Here is a 15311-nt window from a genome sequence, read left to right as displayed (position 1 = left end):
TCCTGTACACTTTAATTAAAATTCTCTGGTTGGTATGAGTGGGTGACTACGATATTGCAGTGCCTGTCTTATTAAGAAGAATGTTGCAATGTTCCATCAGACATGCATGCATATCCAAAGTAAAGGGCACTGCGGCGCCTACAGTCGTTATGACATACATAGAGTATAATCGCAGTTGCAAATACGAAAAACCACCAACTGTACAAGAGAATGATTACAGTGAATATTTGTGCCGGCTCTGGACTCGAACCCAGATTTCTTGCTTTAGGCGAGCGGTCGCTTTAACCGCATTTTTCCATAAACGCTACCACTGGCTTATTTTTTCTACTTTATTCTCTCTCCCTTTTTTTTTTTTGTCTAGTGTTTAGACCTCTTCCACTTCAGACGTTGGCCACTATCACCCACACTACCCCCATAAACCCATCTAAACTAAACACAAACACAAAGTAAGTGCCACCACCGCTTCCACTCTAAAGCTAACCAGGACGGTCGAGCGCCACCGCTTCAGGCTCCGCCCACGAAAAAAAAAAAAAAAAAAAAAAAATGAATATGCGTCTGAACATTTTATTAAAAAAAGAAAAGGAGAAAGGAAGGGGTACAATATTTTATTTCTCATGCACGACTGATGACCCGTCCTCACAGATTCACTTCCGGCAGTACCTCGTCTTCTACCTTCCAAACTTCGCAGAGGCTCTCCTGCGAACCTTGCAAGACTAGCACTTCTGGAAGAAAGGATATTGCGGAGACATGGGTTTGTCACAGCCTGGGGGATGATTCCACAATGAAATTTTCACTCTGCAGCGAAGTGTGCACTGATATCAAACTTCCTGGTAGAACACTTGCCCGCGAAAGGCAAAGGTCCCGAGTTCAAGTCTCGGTCCGGCACACAGTTTTAATCTGCAAGGATTTTCATATCAACACGCACTCCGCTGGAGAGGGAGAATTTCATTCTGCCAATACCCACAGTTATCCCACTGTAACACAAGACGGTCAGTGCCTTCATGGAAAAGTGTTTTCACTTGTATACGGAACAATGATTGTTACCAAACGTGCACCTTTTCAACTGAAACATATTGATGGCCACGAATCTGAATCTTCAGGGCTCCAAAAATGTGGAAACCTTGAGCATGTTATTTCAAACTGCGGGCAAGCACAATCGAATTTCCACATTTTGAATGAAATTATTGGCAGTGGCTGAAGATTAATTTTTATTAAAAGTCACGACTGGTTTCGAGTCAATTTCAGATTCAGCCTCGCGGTAATAAATACTTGTTTTTAGCAGGTCATCACTGACAGCTAACTTCCCATCGTTTGCGTCAGATTGGCCGGCGGCGGTGGCCGAGCGGCTCTAGGCGCTTCATTCCGGGAACGCGCGACTGCTACGGTCACAGGTTTGAATACTGCCTCGGGCGTGGATGTGTGTGATATCCTTAGGATAGTTAGATTTAAGTAGTTGTAAGTTCTAGGCGACTGACGACATCAGATGATAAGCCCCATAATGCTCAGAGCCATTTGAACCATTTTTGAACGCCAGGTTGTAAACAAATATTGCGCTAAAAGCGGTAATGCGGAGTTAAAATGAAGGATATACACTACTGGCCATTAAAATTGCTACACAACGGAGATGACGTGCTACAGACGAGAAATTTAACCGACAGGAAGAATATGCTGTGATATGCAAATGATCAGCTTTTCGGAGCATTCACACAAAGTTGAAGCCGGTGGCGACACCTACTACGTGCTGACACGAGGAAAGTTTCCTACCGATTTCTCATACACAAACAGCAGTTGACCGGCGTTGCCTGGTGAAACGTTGTTGTGATGCCTCGTGTAAGGAGGAGAAATGCGTACCATCACGTTTCCGACTTTGATAAAGGTCGGATTGTAGCCTATCGGGATTGGGGTTTACCGTATCGCGGCATTGCTGCTCGCGTTGCTCGAGATCCAATGACTGTTAGCAGAATATGGAATCGGTGGGTTCAGGAGGGTAATACGGAACGCCGTTCTGAATCCCAACGGCTTCGTATCACTAGCAGTCGAGATGACAGGCATCTTATCCGTATAGCTGTAACGGATCGTGTAGCCACGTCTCGATCCCTGAGTCAACAGATGGGGGCGTTTGCAAGACAACAACCATCTGCACAAACAGTGCAACGACGTTTGCAGCAGCATGGACTATAAGCTCGGAGACCATGGCTGCAGTTACCCTTGACGCTGCATCACAGACAGGAGCGCCTGCGATGGTGTACTCAACGACGATCCTGGGTGCACGAATGCCAAAACGTCATTTTTTCGGATGAATCCAGGTTCTGTTTACAGCATCATGATGGTTGCATCCGTGTTTGGCGAAATCGCGGTGAACGCACATTGGAAGCGTGTATTCGTCATCGCCATACTGGCGTAACACCCGGCTTGATGGTATGGGGTGCCATTGGTTACACGTCTCGGTCACCTCTTGTTCGCATTGACGGCATTTTGAACAGTGGACGTTACATTTCAGATGTGTTACGACCCGTGGCTCTACCCCTCATTCGATCCGTGCGAAACCCAACATTTCAGCAGGATAATGCAAGACCGAATGTTGCAGGTTCTGTACGGGCCTTTCTGGATATAGAAAATTTTCGACTGCTGCTCTGGCCAGCATATTCTCCAGATCTCTCACCAATTGAAAACGTCTGATCAATGGTGGCCGAGTAACTGTCTCGTCACAATACGCCAGTCTCTACTCTTGATGAACTGTGGCATCATGTTGAAGCTGCATGGACAGCAGTACCTGTACACGCCATCCAAGCTCTGTTTGACTCAATGTCCTGGCCAGAGGTGGTTGTTCTGGGTACTGATTTCTCAGGATCTATGCACCCAAATTGCGTGAAAATGTAATCACATGTCAGTTCTAGTATAATATATTTGTCCAATGAATACCCGTTTATCATCTGCATTTCTTCTTGGTGTAGCAATTTAGTGGCCAGTAGAGTAGCACCACCGCGCCACGAGCAGCAACGTGGTGACATTTAATAAAAAGTAATCTTCAGCCAGTGCGGGTAATTTCGTTCAACATGTGGAAATCGCGTGAGCTGAGATCGAGACCAAATGGAGGATGTGTAAAGGCCGGAGCGAACTCTAAACAACATTGGCAAAATGTGGGCAATGTGTTTTCTCAACAACAAAAATCCGAACATTTCCCTCAAATCTATGAAGTCGTTATATTTCTTGACAGCCTACAAATTAATCATTATTCAAAGAGAAAAAGCAGATCACTTAATCTGGAGACGAAAAATACAGGTTTCTGCTACATATACAGGGTGTTACAAAAAGGTACGGCCAAACTTACAGGAAACATTCCTCACACAAAAAAAAAGAAAATATGTTATGTGGGCATGTGTGCGGAAACGCTTACTTTCTATGTTAGAAAAATGGTTCAAATGGCTCTGAACACTATGCGACTTTACCTCTGATGTCATCAGTCGCCTAGAACTTAGAACTAATTAAACCTAACTAACCTAAGGACACCACACACATCCATGCCTGAGGCAGGATTCGAACCTGCGACCGTAGCGGTCGCTCGGCTCCAGACTGTAGCGCCCAGAACCGCACGGCCACTCCGGCCGGCTTTCCATGTTAGAGCTCATTTTATTACTTCTCTTCAAATCACGTTAATCATGGAATGGAAACACACAGCAACAGAACGTACCAGCGTGAATTCAAACACTTTGTTACAGGAAATGTTCAAAATGTCCTCCGTTAGCGAGGACACATGCATCCACCCTCCGTCGCATGGAATCCCTGATGCGCTGATGCAGCCCTGGAGAATGGCGTATTGTATCACAGCCGTCCACAATACGAGCACGAAGAGTCTCTACATTTGGTACCGGCGTTGCGTAGACAAGAGCTTTCAAATGCCTCCATAAATGAACGTCAAGAGGGTTGAGGTCAGGAGAGCGTGGCGGCCATGGAATTGGTCCGCCTCTACCAATCCATCGGTCACCGAATCTGTTGTTGAGAAGCGTACGAAAACTTCGACTGAAATGTGCAGGAGCTCCATCGTGCATGAACCACATGTTGTGTCGTACTTGTAAAGGCACATGTTCTAGCAGCACAGGTAGAGTATCCCGTATGAAATCATGATAACGTGCTCCATTGAGCGTAGGTGGAAGAACATACTGACGAAACTAAAATTAGCTCTAACATGGAAATTAAGCGTTTCCGGACACATGTCCACATAACATCTTTTCTTTATTTGTGTGTGAGGAATGTTTCCTGAAAGTTTGGCCGTACAATTTTGTAACACCCTGTATATAAAAGAAATACGCCGAATCCGTGTTTACAATAGAACAAAAATTATCTTGGTGTCACAATAAGAAACAAAAAACCTCTTTTCGAAGTGTTTCCGTTATTTCGTCAGCTGCCACATTGCAGTAGCTATCCGACATTCTTGATTTTGTACTACATCATATTCGATACAGTCCCATTCACTCATTTCAATCAAGTAACATTTGATTGCTAGCCATTTAACATTCTGATCTGCGTGTTTTTCGTAGACACACAGCTGGCTCTTAATTCCGGTGCCAACAGTTATACAGCCTGAATGTAGGGTGAGGAGGGGGTCGGTCAGAGTGCTAATTTGAGAAATAATGAACCATAAGTCTCATGATATCTTTAAGGATTCAGGTCACGCTGGTATTTTATTACTGCCAGTGAAGTTAAAATACGCAGACAGATTTCGCTTTCTCTCTTCGGGTCTTTTATCACAGTGTTAATTAAATTTACGTTCGCTGAGTTGGATGCCTCGGTAATTACACCCTTCATCATTCCATTTTATTGAACTTTTCTTTGTTATTCATTTGTGAAAGGAGCAAACTATTCGAAATTTTCCAGACGGTGCCGACGACTTAGAACACAGTAGCGCACTTTATGCCAGATGTTCAGTTTTAATGTTTACTTCATTCAGGCCTGAAAAATCCCTTGCATATATATGTACATTAGGAATAACCTACTGGCCTATTTTCGCCTGTCGGAAAACTGAACTGTAAAACCGTTATAGCTGTTCTTTCCTCCTTAGTGTCCTCCTTAGTGTCCGAATATGTTGAGATTACAACACAATAGCTCAGTTACTATTCTTCTGTATAAAAAAAAGATTCAGAAAATCTAAGAGTATTAAATGACGGTCGTTGGTATCGACTGTGTTAGCAATAAAGGAGCTGCATCAGAAACAACCTGAAGGATGCCGCATTTGTAAGTTGCTTTGATACGTAACACATTGATATAGTCAGTGACTGAGGACCACGTTACAATTATTAACGAGTAGCTGTGTATGATGTTGTATGGTAGAAGTATTTGCTAAAGACTAGAGGCTTGTGAAACATTCAGATATTCATGCATTTACAATGTTAGTTTCACAAGAAAATGGCTTCAATACGAAAACCGAAATCGAAATCGACAGCAGATTAAAGTTAAGAAAATTTTAAGTACTGCAGCCGCTAATCATTAATCCACTACACAATTGTTGAGCAGGAGCGGTCTCCAGACATGGAGGAACTAACAATTTAGGTAAATGCTGTCCTGCGAACCAAACAGAAAACTCTTACAACCAGCTATAAGGGAGGGAGTATCTATCTCTGAAAAAGTGATTTTGAAGATATTTTTGTATTTCACCTGTGTAAAAAATCCGATGATTGCACTGCAGTCCTTCTAAACCGTCCCCACTTCGTCTCTTAATACCCTCAGGGCAGAATAGAGTTGTCGTCGTGATTCCGAAACGTTTATGTCTTAAGATCATTAACCATTAGAAAGAAGTAGAGAAGTTTAATATCTTTCAATATCTACATTTATGATTGTTTATAATATTTCGTTACCATTATTTAACTGACCCTACTGTGACGTCATACATTCTGTCACATCGGCCCAGTAATTACAGAGATAATTTTTAACCTGTCATACTTACTTAATTTAGTTATTGTAATTAACGTGAGAAACCTGCAGAATGGAGCCTATGTGGAAAATAACAATTATAAGGAGTGACTGAAGAATAGTTGCACATGAGATTACTTGTTATTACACTTTGAGTGTTTAATTAATGATTCATATACATTTTTAGGCTAATTCTACGAATACTGGAACGGTTAAAACATCGGCCAGTCATATCATTACACTTCTGACGGACTGGAGAGCTGTCTTGTGGGTTTCGGTAGAGTTTTTACCCCACTTCAAGTAATTAAGTATTTAAATGAGAAGTCGGAGAGTTAATTTCAAAATTCTCGTTCTCCTTGTACATGAAGGTTGCGTGGGAGGGGAAGGGCGGTTTCTGTTTTCTTCGGTTTCTGTGTTGCGAGAGAAATAGAACTTACTTGATTCTCTACGGACCGTTTTTAAATCCACAAACGAGAGTTTATCAGATTAATGCTATCAGCGAATTTGTAAGTTTATATGGTGGGGAATACAGTCTCCTAATTCGAATCAGCACGAGAGGGTGGTATTGGCGCCTTCCTAAAAACAGACAGTACATATGGATGCAAGACTCAAAAGGGGGCCACACGTCTACACTCATATAACAACACCCAGTCGTGTGTTATCCCATTATTTCTACCTACAGTTTTGGAAATCGGTATAATGTCTTGGAAATTGGTAGAAAAATTGTCATTATCTCTTGGAGTAGCTGTGCGCAGTGTATGTGCTGTAATATGAGATCGATTATATCGACAAATGCTTTGAAATGTCGTTAGTACAATATATTACAAGTCATCAACGATTCTGGTGGTAGAGGATACAACTCGGTATGTGTGGTGTTGGTGTGTACGTACAGGCCCTTACTGCAGACAGAAAACAGACACCATTAGTGACAGTGAGTGCTGTATGCGTAAATCACGATTGAGACAATGGCACGCTGAAAACAGTTATCAGGTAATGAGAAGGCAAACATCGGCGCGTACAAAGAAATGGGACTTTCTAATCGTCAAGCCGCCAAGAAGTTGAACAGTGAAAGTATAGTGACTCATAATTTTGTAAGATTTGAGGCAGGATATGGACAGAACAGTGAACAAGAGAAAAGTAGAAAACTACCTGAGGCATGGAAATGATTACTTTTGCGCAAAGAAAGGGCCACAAACCGTTATTATTCTGGAGTTATTGCTGACGGACGCTTGCCAGTAACTGCCAGTGTGAGACAAATTTTGTCAAATGACAAGTATCTTGCTTTCAAGAAACAATTGCAAGACCCAAGCATAAGCAGGCTAGATTGGAGTTTGCTAAAAAACATACACCTTGGACTTCAGTGTGGGATAAAGTGATTAGAAGAAATTTAATTTACATGAGCCGAATACATTTTACTATTGCTGGCACGATCTGAGAACAGAGAAGCACGTAAGAATGAGCAGAAACTTTGGTGGAAGAGTCATTATTTGGACAGCCTTTTGCGGTAAAGGTAAATCACATCTTGCTTGGCTGAAGAGTAGAATGAATTCTAAGAAATTCAAAAAGATGCTAGAGACAGAACTGATTAGAATCTATGAGGACCTAAGGGACGAAAGTCTAATATTTCAACAAGATAAAACATCTGTGCCTGAATCTACTACAGTCAAAATGTGATTTGAAGATAATAGCGATGTATTGCCCTGACCTGCACTTAGCCCGGATTTGAACCCAGTGCAAAAACCTTTGGAGAATATTTACAAGGTGCATTTATGTAAATGGTAGGAAATATGAGGCCGCATGTGTGCTAATCACAGTGATAAGAAAGGTTGGGCGACAATTTCACTGCGAGAACTACAAACCCCAGCAAAATCAGTGGCGAAGGAAATTTTGAAGAACAAGTTTCGGCAAAGAACTAACAATGTATAAACACAAAGTGATAAAGAGTGTCTTTATAACGATTTCCACACAGGAAATTCAAAAGCCCCATTTTGTTACTGATATTATGAAAGAAACTATGTAATCGGTGATCTGTTTGTCTTATATAAATCTACTACTTTCATAACAAATTCGATGAATGTGTGCATCAGATATTGCACTATTACTTGCGTAGGCACACTGCCTTTATATTGATGGCCATCGAAAAACATATTGCTTTCTAACCCAGATTTACGGGGGTAATGGATTGCTGATCAGCGCTCATATTATCTCATGAAGATTCGGACGTGGCCAAAGCCAGGCGTGCTCTCTATGGGGCAGCGCCCAACGGGCCGTGATAATTGGGAAACCGATGTGATTTAATAACCAAGATGGCTTGTAGATATTACTGGTGCCTTGTAATACCGAGGGGAGCTGTTCAATATATTTTCCTAAAACGAAATCACTTCCGCAGAACGTTCTGATATAACATGAACTGAATGAATTTAAAGAGTGCCAAGAGAAAAGCTAAGTGGGGACAGGTCAACTCAGTTTCGTCATTTTATTACCTCGCTCCTGGAGTAGTGACGTAAGATACCCACTCCTACAGCATTTGGTAGAGGCTAATACAACTTGCGAATATCAGGAGATGACTTCCTGGTTTCTTTCTACGGAGGCAACGAGGGTGAGTCTGATTTATAAAATTGGTTAACGCGAATACTTCACCAAGTGGCCACGGAGACATAGTATTTAGGAGATTCATGCCTCGTCATTTTAACGGATATCTACCAGAAGACCTCTTCGCCCATCGGTTTTTTTTCGGTAAACCTGACCTGGTAAACCGGAGGAGGATAATGCGTTTTTACTAAATTGTTCACTATCTTACTCAACCCTTTAAATACGCTCATGGAAAAAAAACGCAAACCTTAAAAAAAATTTTGTGTAGAGTAATGAAATTTCGGGATTACATTTGTTCAGGTAACATATTTAAGAGATGAACATTGCAAGATCCCAGGTTAGTTTAAGCTCGAGTTAAGCCATTGGAAATAGGGAAAGCTGGTACATTGATAAGTGGTGTAGCCGACAGAATGTGGAATGCAAGCATATAAATTGAATGCATCTTTGTTATAATAGGAGAAAGTGATCTAAAGAGATAATCAATTGTAAAATTTTCAAATTTTTAAAAACTCTTTATAAAACTTTTTAAAACTGTCAAAAGTTTTCTTTGTCTCGACTCAAAGCTGTAGCTATGAGTATGTCTGTGTCATGTGTCACCCAGTGTACACATATTTTCCTTTTTTGACAGGTTACCCAGTCTGACGATGTCCTTTGTATATTTCATGTTTTACGTTGACTGCAAGTACAGATTACATGGCATATCCCTGTTTGCAGTTACTGAATGTAACGCAAATAATTACATTGAAGTTTCAACGCATACAATTTCTTTACGACAGTATACGGGCTTTCTGTTTCAGCTGTTGTCATAGTTAATACGGCTGTATATAGTACAGTTTACATGGAGCTTTAAAATATGATTGTTACGGACGATGCAATGGTCTTAAAATACGCTGCGAGTGCATCTACAATACTACGAGGGTTGGAACTTAAGTATGGCAACTATTTATTTACAGCTCTTACAAAATATATACGTGTCTCTAGGTTTTGCTGACCTTCAAAGTAGCCACCAGCGTTGTGTATAACCCGTTGCCAGCGATGTGGAAGTCGTAGGATACTCTTAGCAGTGACAGTTGTGTTCCTTCAGTTTAGAAATCGAGTTGAACTCACGAGGGCTAAGTCAGAGGAGTACAGTAGGTGCTATAGCACTTAGCGGCCCCATGAGTCAAACAAATCAGTAACACCTTGCACTGTACGTGCTTGAGCACTGTCCCGAAAAATGATGGTCAGGTCCTGCAGAAAGTGTCATCCCTTATATGCTGTTCATTCTTGGAACATAACCTATGAGCAGCTTAGAGAGAAAAGTGATGACACTTTCTGCAGGACCTGACCATCATTTTTCGGGACAGTGCTCAAGCACGTACAGTGCAAGGTGTTACTGATTTGTTTGACTGACGGGGCTGCTAAGTGCTATACCACTTACTGCAGTCACCTGACTTAAGCCCTCGTTTCTCAACTGAGGGAAACACTTCACGGCATTCGCTTCAGCACTGCAACAAATTCGTCGGGCAATAGTCCGCGCCGCACGTACTGTCATCACAACTGGCCGTCTAAAAGTATCCTACGACTTCCACATCGCTGGCAGCGGGTTATAAACAATGCTGGTGACTACTTTGAAGGTCAATAAAACTTTGAAACACGTATCTATTTTGCACGAGCTGTAAATAAATAGTTGCTAAAGTTTCAACCCTCGTATATGTCATTTGAAAATGGCAGTTAAGCTACTAAAACTGGCATCACATTGTAAATATTTTCTTAATGTTAAATGCGATTGAGATAATATAGAGAAAAGTTTTGGAAGTTTTAAAAAGCTTAATAGAAAAGTTCTAAAATGGCTATAATTTTATAGTTAATTATGTACATGCATTTTTGGGATGGAATTCCTTGCTTGTTGCACTCGTTTGCTGATGACGCTGGAGTTGTTGTCTGATGATGTCCCATAAGTGCTCGATTGAAGATAGATCTCGCGATCGAGCAGGCCAAGGCAAGATGTCGACACCCTGTGGAGCCTTTTTACTCCCCAGGATAGTATACCCGACAGACACTAAAAATTTGTCCAAGTCCTGCCTTGGCAGTTCGCGGAAGTCGAACCGCTTGTGCCAAAGATCAGGAGACTGGCAGCTGGAGAGAAATGCTGAGCGAGTTGTGGCAAACACGGAAGCTACCGCAGCATGAGGAAACGACCGAGCGCCCAGGTCTGCAAGCGAAGCATAATGACACCAGGGAAGCTGAGAGATGCCGTCATACTAGCGACAAAGCAGAGTTTCGTAAGAATGGCTAGGTACAATGCAAATATAAGTATTCAGGTTGTAACCCAGCAGTAAAGAAACCCTGAAACGTGAAGTTATTCAAATCTGAATGAGAGCTGACAGCGAGGAACAATCAGGACACGTGATGTCGTTGCCATCCACACTGCCACAGTCTGCACGGGAAGCGCTATCATAAATACAACCCCCCCCCCCCCCCCCCCCCCTCCATAATAAATGTCATTGCGGGCTGATGAATGCTGACTGCCGACTGCCCAGTGCGGAGTTGCAGCCCTTGTGTCAGTTGCAGCTATCCATTCATAGGGGAGGATATGGAGGTTGACCCTCGCCATACCTAGCTATCTCCGATCGTCTATGAAACCATGAGTTCAGCTGGAAGGACACGGCTGCTACTAGCTAGCTACACTACCAAGACAACACTAATGGAATGCGGAGGCTGCACTCACTCTGCAGGTCTGCTGGAGGTTTGACTTGCATTACCTGCGGCTGTCCATCATCCGCATTCAAGTGGGTGAGCGCCGATGCTGCTCCTTCCGTTCCCGTGGCAGACAGCAATGCTGCTGGCTCCTGTCTCCTAAACACCGGCTGAGGGCCGACTCCTGGGAGCCAGTGCAACCTTCAGACGCACCTGGGTCGAAACTCCTGAGTGCAAAGCTTCGACGTTCATGAGAGCACTTCGGAGATCAATCCGCAGAGCTGAAAGCCGGCGAATTCTGCTGTCAACGGCCGCCCATGATGTAGTAGCCGCTACCCGATGCTTCGCTTTGCCGTGAGTCGAACGCACATCGGATTTGCTCTGCAGACAAGGCAATGTTCGGCCATCCCGACTGAGGTATGGCGCTTTGGAAGACATCCCTGTATTAGTGCCTAATAAATTTTTATTGTCAATGATGTCTTCGTGACGCTCTCGATCGTAACTATGATCTCACCATCGCATCCCTCCGGCTCTCCCCTGAGGACTGTAGGAGTCTGCGGCTGGGCTCTTACAGCACATTGTGTTTCAACAGCGGTATGAGGGTGGGCGTTATCGTGTTGGAAAACAGTGCTTGGAATGTCGTTCACGAATGGCAGCACAACATGTGGCATCACCAGATGGGTATACAAATTTGCGGTCAAGGTGTACGAGGTAACGACAAGAGTGCTCCTGCTGTCACATGAAATCACAACCCAGACCATTATTCCAGGTGTATGTCCTGTCCGTCTAGCATGCAGACTGAATAAAACTATCTGGCAGATTAAAACTGTGTGTCAAACCGAGACTCGAACTCGAGACCTTTGCCTTTCGCAGGCAAGTGCTCTACTGGCAGAATTGAAGCTGTGAGGGCGGATCGTGAGTCGTGCTTGAGTAGCTCAATTGGTAGAGCACTTCCCGCGAAAGGCGAAGGTCCCGATTTCGAGTCTCGGTCCGGCACACAGTCCTCATCTGCCAGGAAGTTTCATATCAGCTCACACTCCGCTGCAGAGTAAAAATCTCATTATTCAGACAGGTTGGTTGCGGGTCCTCATTTGGCCTCGTTGTAACCAACACCTGTCCGTCACTGGCGCTGAGGCAGAATCAGCTTTCATCAGAAAACATAAATGACCTCCACCCTGCCCTCCAATGAGCTCTCGACTGACACCCCTGAAGCCGCAAAACGTGGTGGTTTGGGGTCAGTGGAATGAATTCTGCAGGGCATCTGGCTTGAAGCTGTCCTTGAAGTAACCGATTTGTAACAGTTCGTTGTGTCACTGTGGTGCCCACTGCTGCTCAAATTGCTGCTGTAAATGCACCCCCCCCCCCCCTCCTACGGTGTACCAGAGGCACACAAAGAACCCAATTGCCTCTCCTCTCAATAGTGCCACTAGGCCGTTCTGACCGCGGTCTTCTTGCGACAGTACCTTCTGCTGCTACTAGCAGTCGTGAGGGATCTGGAATACAAATTTTCTTAAATGGTGAACATACGATTCTGAATGAAGATGATAAAAATAATTTGTTGAGAAAGAAGAAGGCTGAGTATAGGGGGAAGAACTGTATATCATATGCTACAATTCATAAAGTTTTGCTACCCCCCGAATGGCATTAATTGAAGTTTAAAGGCAGAGCGGTTCTAGGCGCTTCGGTCTCAAACCGCGCGACCGCTAAGGTCGCAGGTTCAAATCCTCCCTCGGGCATGGATGCGTGTGATGTCCTTAGGTTAGTTAGGTTTAAGTAATTCTAAGTTCTAAGGGACTGATGACATCACATGTTCAGTCCTGTAGTGCTCAGAGCCATTTGAAGTTTAAAGTTGGCAGAAAGCCGAAGAGGAACAGGCTACTTAAAGGCATTTAAATATTTATTCAAATGGGGTGCAGACATAGAGTATGGGAAATGGTGTAGGAATGCTTATACACTCCTGGAAATGGAAAAAAGAACACATTGACACCGGTGTGTCAGACCCACCATACTTGCTCCGGACAATGCGAGAGGGCTGTACGAGCAATGATCACACGCACGGCACAGCGGACACACCAGGAACCGCGGTGTTGGCCGTCGAATGGCGCTAGCTGCGCAGCATTTGTGCACCGCCGCCGTCAGTGTCAGCCAGTTTGCCGTGGCATACGGAGCTCCATCGCAGTCTTTAACACTGGTAGCATGCCGCGACAGCGTGGACGTGAACCGTATGTGCAGTTGACGGACTTTGAGCGAGGGCGTATAGTGGGCATGCGGGAGGCCGGGTGGACGTACCGCCGAATTGCTCAACACGTGGGGCGTGAGGTCTCCACAGTACATCGATGTTGTCGCCAGTGGTCGGCGGAAGGTGCACGTGCCCGTCGACCTGGGACCGGACCGCAGCGACGCACGGATGCACGCCAAGACCGTAGGATCGTACGCAGTGCCGTAGGGGACCGCACCGCCACTTCCCAGCAAATTAGGGACACTGTTGCTCCTGGGGTATCGGCGAGGACCATTCGCAACCGTCTCCATGAAGCTGGGCTACGGTCCCGCACACCCTTAGGCCGTCTTCCGCTCATGCCCCAACATCGTGCAGCCCGCCTCCAGTGGTGTCGCGACAGGCGTGAATGGAGGGACGAATGGAGACGTGTCGTCTTCAGCGATGAGAGTCGCTTCTGCCTTGGTGCCAATGATGGTCGTATGCGTGTTTGGCGCCGTGCAGGTGAGCGCCACAATCAGGACTGCATACGACCGAGGCACACAGGGCCAACACCCGGCATCATGGTGTGGGGAGCGATCTCCTACACTGGCCGTACACCACTGGTGATCGTCGAGGGAACACTGAATAGTGCACGGTACATCCAAACCGTCATCGAACGCATCGTTCTACCATTCCTAGTCCGGCAAAGGAACGTGCTGTTCCAACAGGACAATGCACGTCCGCATGTATCCCATGCCACCCAACGTGCTCTAGAAGGTGTAAATCAACTACCCTGGCCAGCAAGATCTCCGGATCTGTCCCCCATTGAGCATGCTTGGGACTGGATGAAGCGTCGTCTCACGCGGTCTGCACGTCCAGCACGAACGCTGGTCCAACTGAGGCGCCAGGTGGAAATGGCATGGCAAGCCGTTCCACAGGACTACATCCAGCATCTCTACGATCGTCTCCATGGGAGAATAGTAGCCTGCATTGCTGCGAAAGGTGGATATACACTGTACTAGTGCCGACATTGTGCATGCTCTGTTGCCTGTGTCTATGTGCCTGTGGTTCTGTCAGTGTGATCATGTGATGTATCTGACCCCAGGAATGTGTCAATAAAGTTTCCCCTTCCTGGGACAATGAATTCACGGTGTTCTTATTTCAATTTCAAGGATTGTATCATGGAGGAATAAAACAGGAAGGAAGCAGAAGCGTATTTACTGGGGAAACAGAATTAAACGAGATAACTATTAAGAGGATGCAGCCAATTATTGATTTTAAGGTGGGAGAAATAGTAGATGTGGCATTATGAGATTCAGGCAAAAGCATGTATGTAGTTTCTCAGTCAGTGAAGCGACAAACTAGGTGCAAGAAATTGGCAGAACTACCAGGAACAGACGTGAAGATTACAACCGCAACAGAAGCAAGCAGCAAGCCGATCAGAAACGTCATTTTATTGGATTTTAGAATCAGTGATTTTTATTTCAATACAGACTGTTTGGTCGTAGCGGTCGCGCGGTTCCAGACTGTAGCCCCTAGAACCGCTCGACCACCCCGGCCGGCTTATATGACAAAGTGGGAGTGTGTAGCGTTACATGCAACTGATCATGTAGATACGAGAATATATCTGTTTAGGAACATGGGGCAGGACAGTTGCAGTGTAGTGGCCAAGCCAGGCCATTGAGTAAGGGCCGCTAAGAATGTGGCGAGAGGAAGGTACATAGCCGGTCGGCCAATGAGTGGATATTGCCTGGATTTTCCCACGGGGAAGAGGGATCACCTAGCTACCGCGTAACTTTGGACGCTAGGAGCATGGCGACATTCTGACTGTCTCTGTATTTAATATATCAAAAACACTAAAACCGCATGCAAAAAAGCTACGGAAAACCAAAGATAGCTTTGAAATAACAAAAACTATGACCATGTTTGTATAAAA

The sequence above is a fragment of the Schistocerca americana genome, chromosome 2, assembly GCF_021461395.2.
Source record: "Schistocerca americana isolate TAMUIC-IGC-003095 chromosome 2, iqSchAmer2.1, whole genome shotgun sequence".
In the NCBI taxonomy this organism is placed as follows: Eukaryota; Metazoa; Arthropoda; class Insecta; order Orthoptera; family Acrididae; genus Schistocerca; species Schistocerca americana.
The sequence above is the reverse complement of the archived record's forward strand: the minus strand, read 5'-3'. Positions refer to the sequence as shown.